This window comes from Diorhabda sublineata, chromosome 5, assembly GCF_026230105.1.
Source record: "Diorhabda sublineata isolate icDioSubl1.1 chromosome 5, icDioSubl1.1, whole genome shotgun sequence".
Classification (NCBI taxonomy): Eukaryota; Metazoa; Arthropoda; class Insecta; order Coleoptera; family Chrysomelidae; genus Diorhabda; species Diorhabda sublineata.
Window position 1 is genome coordinate 17,834,951 of NC_079478.1, and position 6,000 is coordinate 17,840,950.

The window sequence follows — 6,000 nt, forward strand, 5'->3', positions numbered from 1 at the left end:
GACCATCTACGAGTTCTATGCTGACAAGAATAAGTAGCGCATTTCTGATTAAGTGAGTCTACTTCTGATTTAGTTGAATTACTACTATCTACTATGATGTCGATCTTCACCACCTCTTTATTGACTTTCTCCAGGCGTATGACAGTATCTTCAGAGACCAGAGTATGAGTCGCTAGTTGGGTTTGGTGCCCCAAAGAAGCTGTTGCGTATGGTTAGAATGACAAAGAGGAACGCCTCTGGCGGAGTGAAGGTATCGGTGTCTCTAGGGACAGATTTTACTGTGAACACAGGCTTGCGTCAGGGAGTCCCACTGTTTAATTTCTCACTGGTAGGTGCCGCAAGGAGCATCCGAACGAATCCCGGAAGATCTATTTGCAACAGGCTCACACGGCACCTCGTCTATAAGAATTATGTTGACATCATAGCACGAACCACAACGGCTCTCTCAGGGAGTTCGAGCCAGGTGCTGAAGCAAGAGGACTCAAAATCAATGAACAGAAAACCATGAACATGAGAACCTCAAAGAGAACCCCGACCTCTCAAACCACGTTCCAAGTAAGAGAACATTGCTTCCCCTTGTGCCACCAATTCAAATATCTTAAAGCCTTGCTAACTGAAGATAATGACATGACAACGGAGATCAAGATAAAAGTTGCTGCGGGGAACAGATGCTTCAGAGCGCTCAAGTTTAGAGGGTTCTCACGAAGGTCAAAGCTCACAATAAACAAGGCAATAATCCATCCCGTAGTCACATACAGATGCGTGACATAGCCTATGACGACGACAACTGGGAACGTAAGATTCTATGAAATATTTTTGGCCCTGTTTGCGAGAACGGTGTTTGGAGGATCCGAAAGAATGCTCAGCTGAGACAGATGTAAAGCGAGCCAGATTTGGTAGCGTTCATCCGGGGGGCGCGTCTAAGGTTAGGTCTAAGGTTGCTGAGATACGTGGAGAGGATGCCTACTGATCGATGTAGATCCATGTATGGAGTTTCTGGAGAACGGTGACTGAGAGGAAAACCTCGCCTTCGCTGGTTGGAGGACGTTGATGAGGCGGACCTGATGCAACTAGGGGTTCGACGTTGGAGGCACCATGCTCAGGACAGAAAGGATTAGCAGTCGATTGTTGAGAAGGCACTGGTTCTCAAAAAACCATAGCGCGATTAAAGAAAAAGAATATTCTTTTTTGGCTTCAAAACCATACAACTCTCGAATGAAATTGATATGGTAGACGATTTCAATTTAAATGCCGTTATAAGGACAGTAAGTCAAATATTAAACAGTCGACATTCCACAAATTGAAAAAATTAGATTTCAAATTTGAAAAAAGCGGAAGTAGTTTGTTGCCTGAGCAGACAGAAATAGTATTGTGGAGACAACAGTATTTAATGAAATAAGTGCCTACTGAAAAGAGAATAGGAAAATTTAATATCTGAACGAAACATGGGTAAACGTAGGCCATACTAAGACCCAAATTTGGTTTGATTAATCCATAAATTCAAGGCAAGCCTCTGTAGAAGACCTCTCAGCTGGATTAAACAACTCTTTAGGTAAATAACCTTATTATACTTTCAACTAACTGTCTCTGTGTAAACAAAATATCTGGCAAACAGATTAAGGTATGGATGTAAAATCTACCAATGAGCAGTAAATTATTTCCCTTTAACTAAAATAAAACTGATCTTCTTTCAGGGAAAAGAAAAAGGTTGATAGTATGCCGCTACATAAGAACCAATTAGCAACTTGTGATTATTTGTTTACCTGTGTGTCAGCCGAGTATGCCCTATTCATAATCTGCGTAATACTGTATCTCTACGACTCATTGGAGGTAGATCTATGAAGTCGATGGACCCTTTAATTCCATGTAACTTGGCCCTGTTGTACTAAACTGGCAAGTTACGTTGCCGGCAACGTGGTTAGTGTCGTAGCTTGCGACTAACACGGTCGCTGGCTACGTCGCCGATCACCCAGCATAAGACGCAGTGAACACGTGCAGGGCAGCACAGCGCAAGGGAAGGCATTTCGAGAAAACTGTGTGGCGCAGCTGCCTCCGCATATTGAGACACATTTTTCGTAACCAGATCACTGCTGCATTTCGACGAAGGTAGGTAAATTTTTACTGATATGGATCACTTAAATTTGAGCACTCCAGATGACGAGTTCTTAACAATACTTCTACTGTAACAGAAGTCAAGATCGAAGCGAACATTTTATTGTATCAACTTCTGGTTGGATTTGAGAAACAATATTATTCTCTCGCAATTTTGCATTCACTCATTGTGCGAGTGTGATGCAGTTTCTGTGTGACATTCACGAGTGCCACATTGGCCACGTCTAGCGCAGTACTGCCCTGCTCTGGTCTGCCTCTTAAGTCGCGCCGTCCCATTAGACAACAAGAGTTACAGAAACTGTGCTGCCCTGCACGTATTGACTGCGTCTCAACTTGCGCCCGGCCTAACAAGTGGGTTCTTCATATCTTCAATTTGCTAGTTGCATAGATGCCATTGAACAGTGAGTACATGTTGTTGCTAGCACTCCTGTGAAAGAAAAGAAGAAGAAGGAAGAGAACGGTGCGTGTTCATCCTATTCTGTCTGTGTTTCGAAGAAAAGAAGCTTGTTTGTACTATATATTGTTCGACGAACTTTGTAATTATGAGCAGTCGGATCTCATTCACTGTCTTTACATTATCTTCAAGTGTTTCCTTATTTATCCCACTACCACTAACATCACCCATTTTAAAAGGAAAGAAACTTTACATTAGTGATTATAGAGGTAAAAATAAATCATTTTCACTCACAACACTTGGCACACTGATGAGTCGCACTATGTTTTTCGAGCACCATAGTGTAACAGGCGGACCAGGCACGGCCCGGGTGGCCCGCCACCATATAGTTAAGAACAGCCTCCATGTCTGTGGCAGTTTCTTCCACCCAAATGGCTCATTTTTCGCCACGTCGCCAGTCACCGTAGTGTAACAGGATTCGATTTGATTCAGTGTAAAAACTAGCACCTGTAGGCAACATGGTAAGCCACTGTAGTGTAAGAGGGCCCTTAGTGTTACAACTTGTCTAGTGATTTCGGTTACGTATGGAATGTCTTATCCTAGTTATTTCCCATATACTCCGGTGTGAAACGGTATCTAGATTATCCAGACAATAGAATCATGTTTATCCTGAATAATAGGATGTAAGGGTTATATTTGTTTAGGAGTTTATTGATGCGAGAGTGTCTGTGCATATAGCTGATTGTTTGGAGAATTCAAATCTTGAAGGATTGTGTATAACTCTCTGTGTGTGTAGACGCGAGCCAAAGGTGGTAGTCAATATTGTTCAATTATCTGATGTGAATTGGCTACAGTCCACCCTACGGCGGCCTCGAATTTAAATACATCAGTATACTGAATTTTATTCCGGTGAGTGGAATTAATAATATTTAGAAATCGTTATTTCAGAAAATATAGGTGTATTTCATGCTTAAGTAATATATAGTAATATATTTAGACGATATAGGTATAAACGCTGTTTCAGAGAGGTTGATATTAGTTATGACTGGTGATGGGGTTGCTGGAAGTACATGAGAAGTAGTTGTTATTGATAGTTGATAGCAACTCCAAAGGAAAACCTTGAAGCAGTATTGTGAAAGGAATTGAGAGTTTTAAATCATTGTTTGCTGACATGTAAATGAAGCTTTCATAATCTAATTTGGAATAAACGAGAAATTTGTAAAGGGTTTTTTCATCAGCTCTGGATTGATGGGGAGCCAATTTTTTCAAAATGTTTGTCCCAGAAATGAATTGTTTACGAATATCTACAAGAAAGATACTTTTCTTATTATTTTTTGTAACTTGCCTTAAATTCATTGGTTATTAATATTATAGCCTCTTATGTAACATACATTTGTTCAGTTTAAAGTTGGTAGTATCTGCTTGGATTATTGAATGATTTTGATGAGGATGGGGTAATTAAACCTATTCTGTAAGCCATCTTGTCCTAATAACAGACCAGTAGTTTCATATTCTTTATTAACATAATTCTAGATTTAACAGTAATCAAGTTCTATAACTCAACATTTTTCTGTTTATCTGAACATGCAGAAAATGAATTACTATCTAGTATCCATATAACTTTTACTATCACATCCTGTTAAGTCTATAATATTTTTACACTGCTTTGAAGGGCGAAACAATTATCAATATTAATGTCCCGAGTGCATGTCAAATTGTCGATAATTTAATTTTCTCGAGTGCGCGAATGCGCACTCGAGGAAATTATGAGACAATTTGACATGCACGAGAGGGCATTTTGGCAGACTATTTCCTGAGAAAAATTTAATTTAAAATAAACTTAATTCTGTGTTTAAAATTTGTTACTCTTTAAATTATACCGTAGTTGACGATCATCATATTGGCATTGAATTGGTATCTGCGGTAACTTATTGACAACAGTTTTGTTCGTGAAAAAATATTTCAAAATGAGTTTACGTTTTGGGCAGAATTCCACGCAAGTAATAGACGCCGCAGTGGATAAATTAACTCCACTGAATACGAAAAAGTCGAGAGATTCTGCGTGGCGACAGTTTCAACAATTTTGTGATGAACGAAAATACACTTTGAACAAGGAAACTTCTGTCGCACAGCTGGCCGTAATTCTAAGAGATTTCGCTTTCAACATGAAGCAGCATAGAAACACCATCGTCGGCCTCCAGTAAAGTTGTATATTCTAATTGCATTTTCAATAATTGTTCCTTTTCTTAAAATATAAAATTAAAACCAAATGATGTTTATTAATCCTAGACGAAAATTTGGCACTAGTGCAAATTATCGATAATTTGCACTAGTGCAGTATTATCGATAATTTGCACTAGTGCAGTATTATCGCTGAAATTTGATCGTTGCTAGGTAAACATAAAATATTACAGCTTTTTGGTTGGCTTAAATTTTTCGAAGGAAATAGTCAAAAAGACGTGAATTGCCTTTGACAACAGGTTGTAAGTCAACTTTACGCCGTGTTGTAAGTTAACTTACCACCCTTAGCTGGTAAAAATTCATTAAGTTTCAACTAAAAATACATACATATATTTATCATTCTTTTTGTTTGCTCGAAGTTTAGGATACTTGGAAATATCTTTGTTTTGCTCTATGAAAATGGTGCTCTTTAGCATACTATAAGCTTGATGTAGACTTAAATAAAGGAGATTTTTCGTGAAAGTACGTCAAAAGTACAATTTCTGAAACTGCTTTAGAAGTCTTTATATGGCACAATTTTTTAAAGTATTGATATGTTGCTTTCAAAGCTCTTCTTCGATTTTTCTGGCAGCAGCGACAGACAGGTAAATCTGCCGATTTTTCTATATCCATTTGGTTATCCATAATGAAATTTGAAAAGTATCTAGTCAATAAAAATCCAAGAATAAATTCTGTGGGAAAAAAGTCTTATTTACTTCACAAGATGTATTACTTACATCCCTTATAGTATAAATAACAATGTAATGGTTAAATATAAACAAACGGATCAAAAAAAATCTGTGGACATGATATGGAAAATACCACACCTGTCTTCATTAAAGCTAATTCGGCAACATTGTCAGCGTAATCTGTTGTCAAATTATGATCGTTGTTTATTGATGTACCTAAGAACACTTTAAAACATCTCTGAGTGTTAGAACGAACTTTAAATCATCTATTGATAACATCTATGAAGTATGAACCATAATTCATAACCTGCATTCTAATAATGGAAGAAATCTCATCTCGACAATTTCTCAGTTGGTAGTTTCAATTCACCCAACTATAATAATACTAATAAATCTACAAATAACATTAATAAGATATTTAGATCTTTTACATTTTTTATCCGATTAGCTAAATGGAACTTATGATTCATAATACTTGGGATCTTGTGATTAATTTTGACTGGTATTTCCAATCTTTCGCCGATGAATATCTGATCTCATTGATAAGCACTTGAGCAGCAGGAGGTCAAATGTACTCCTGCGGCA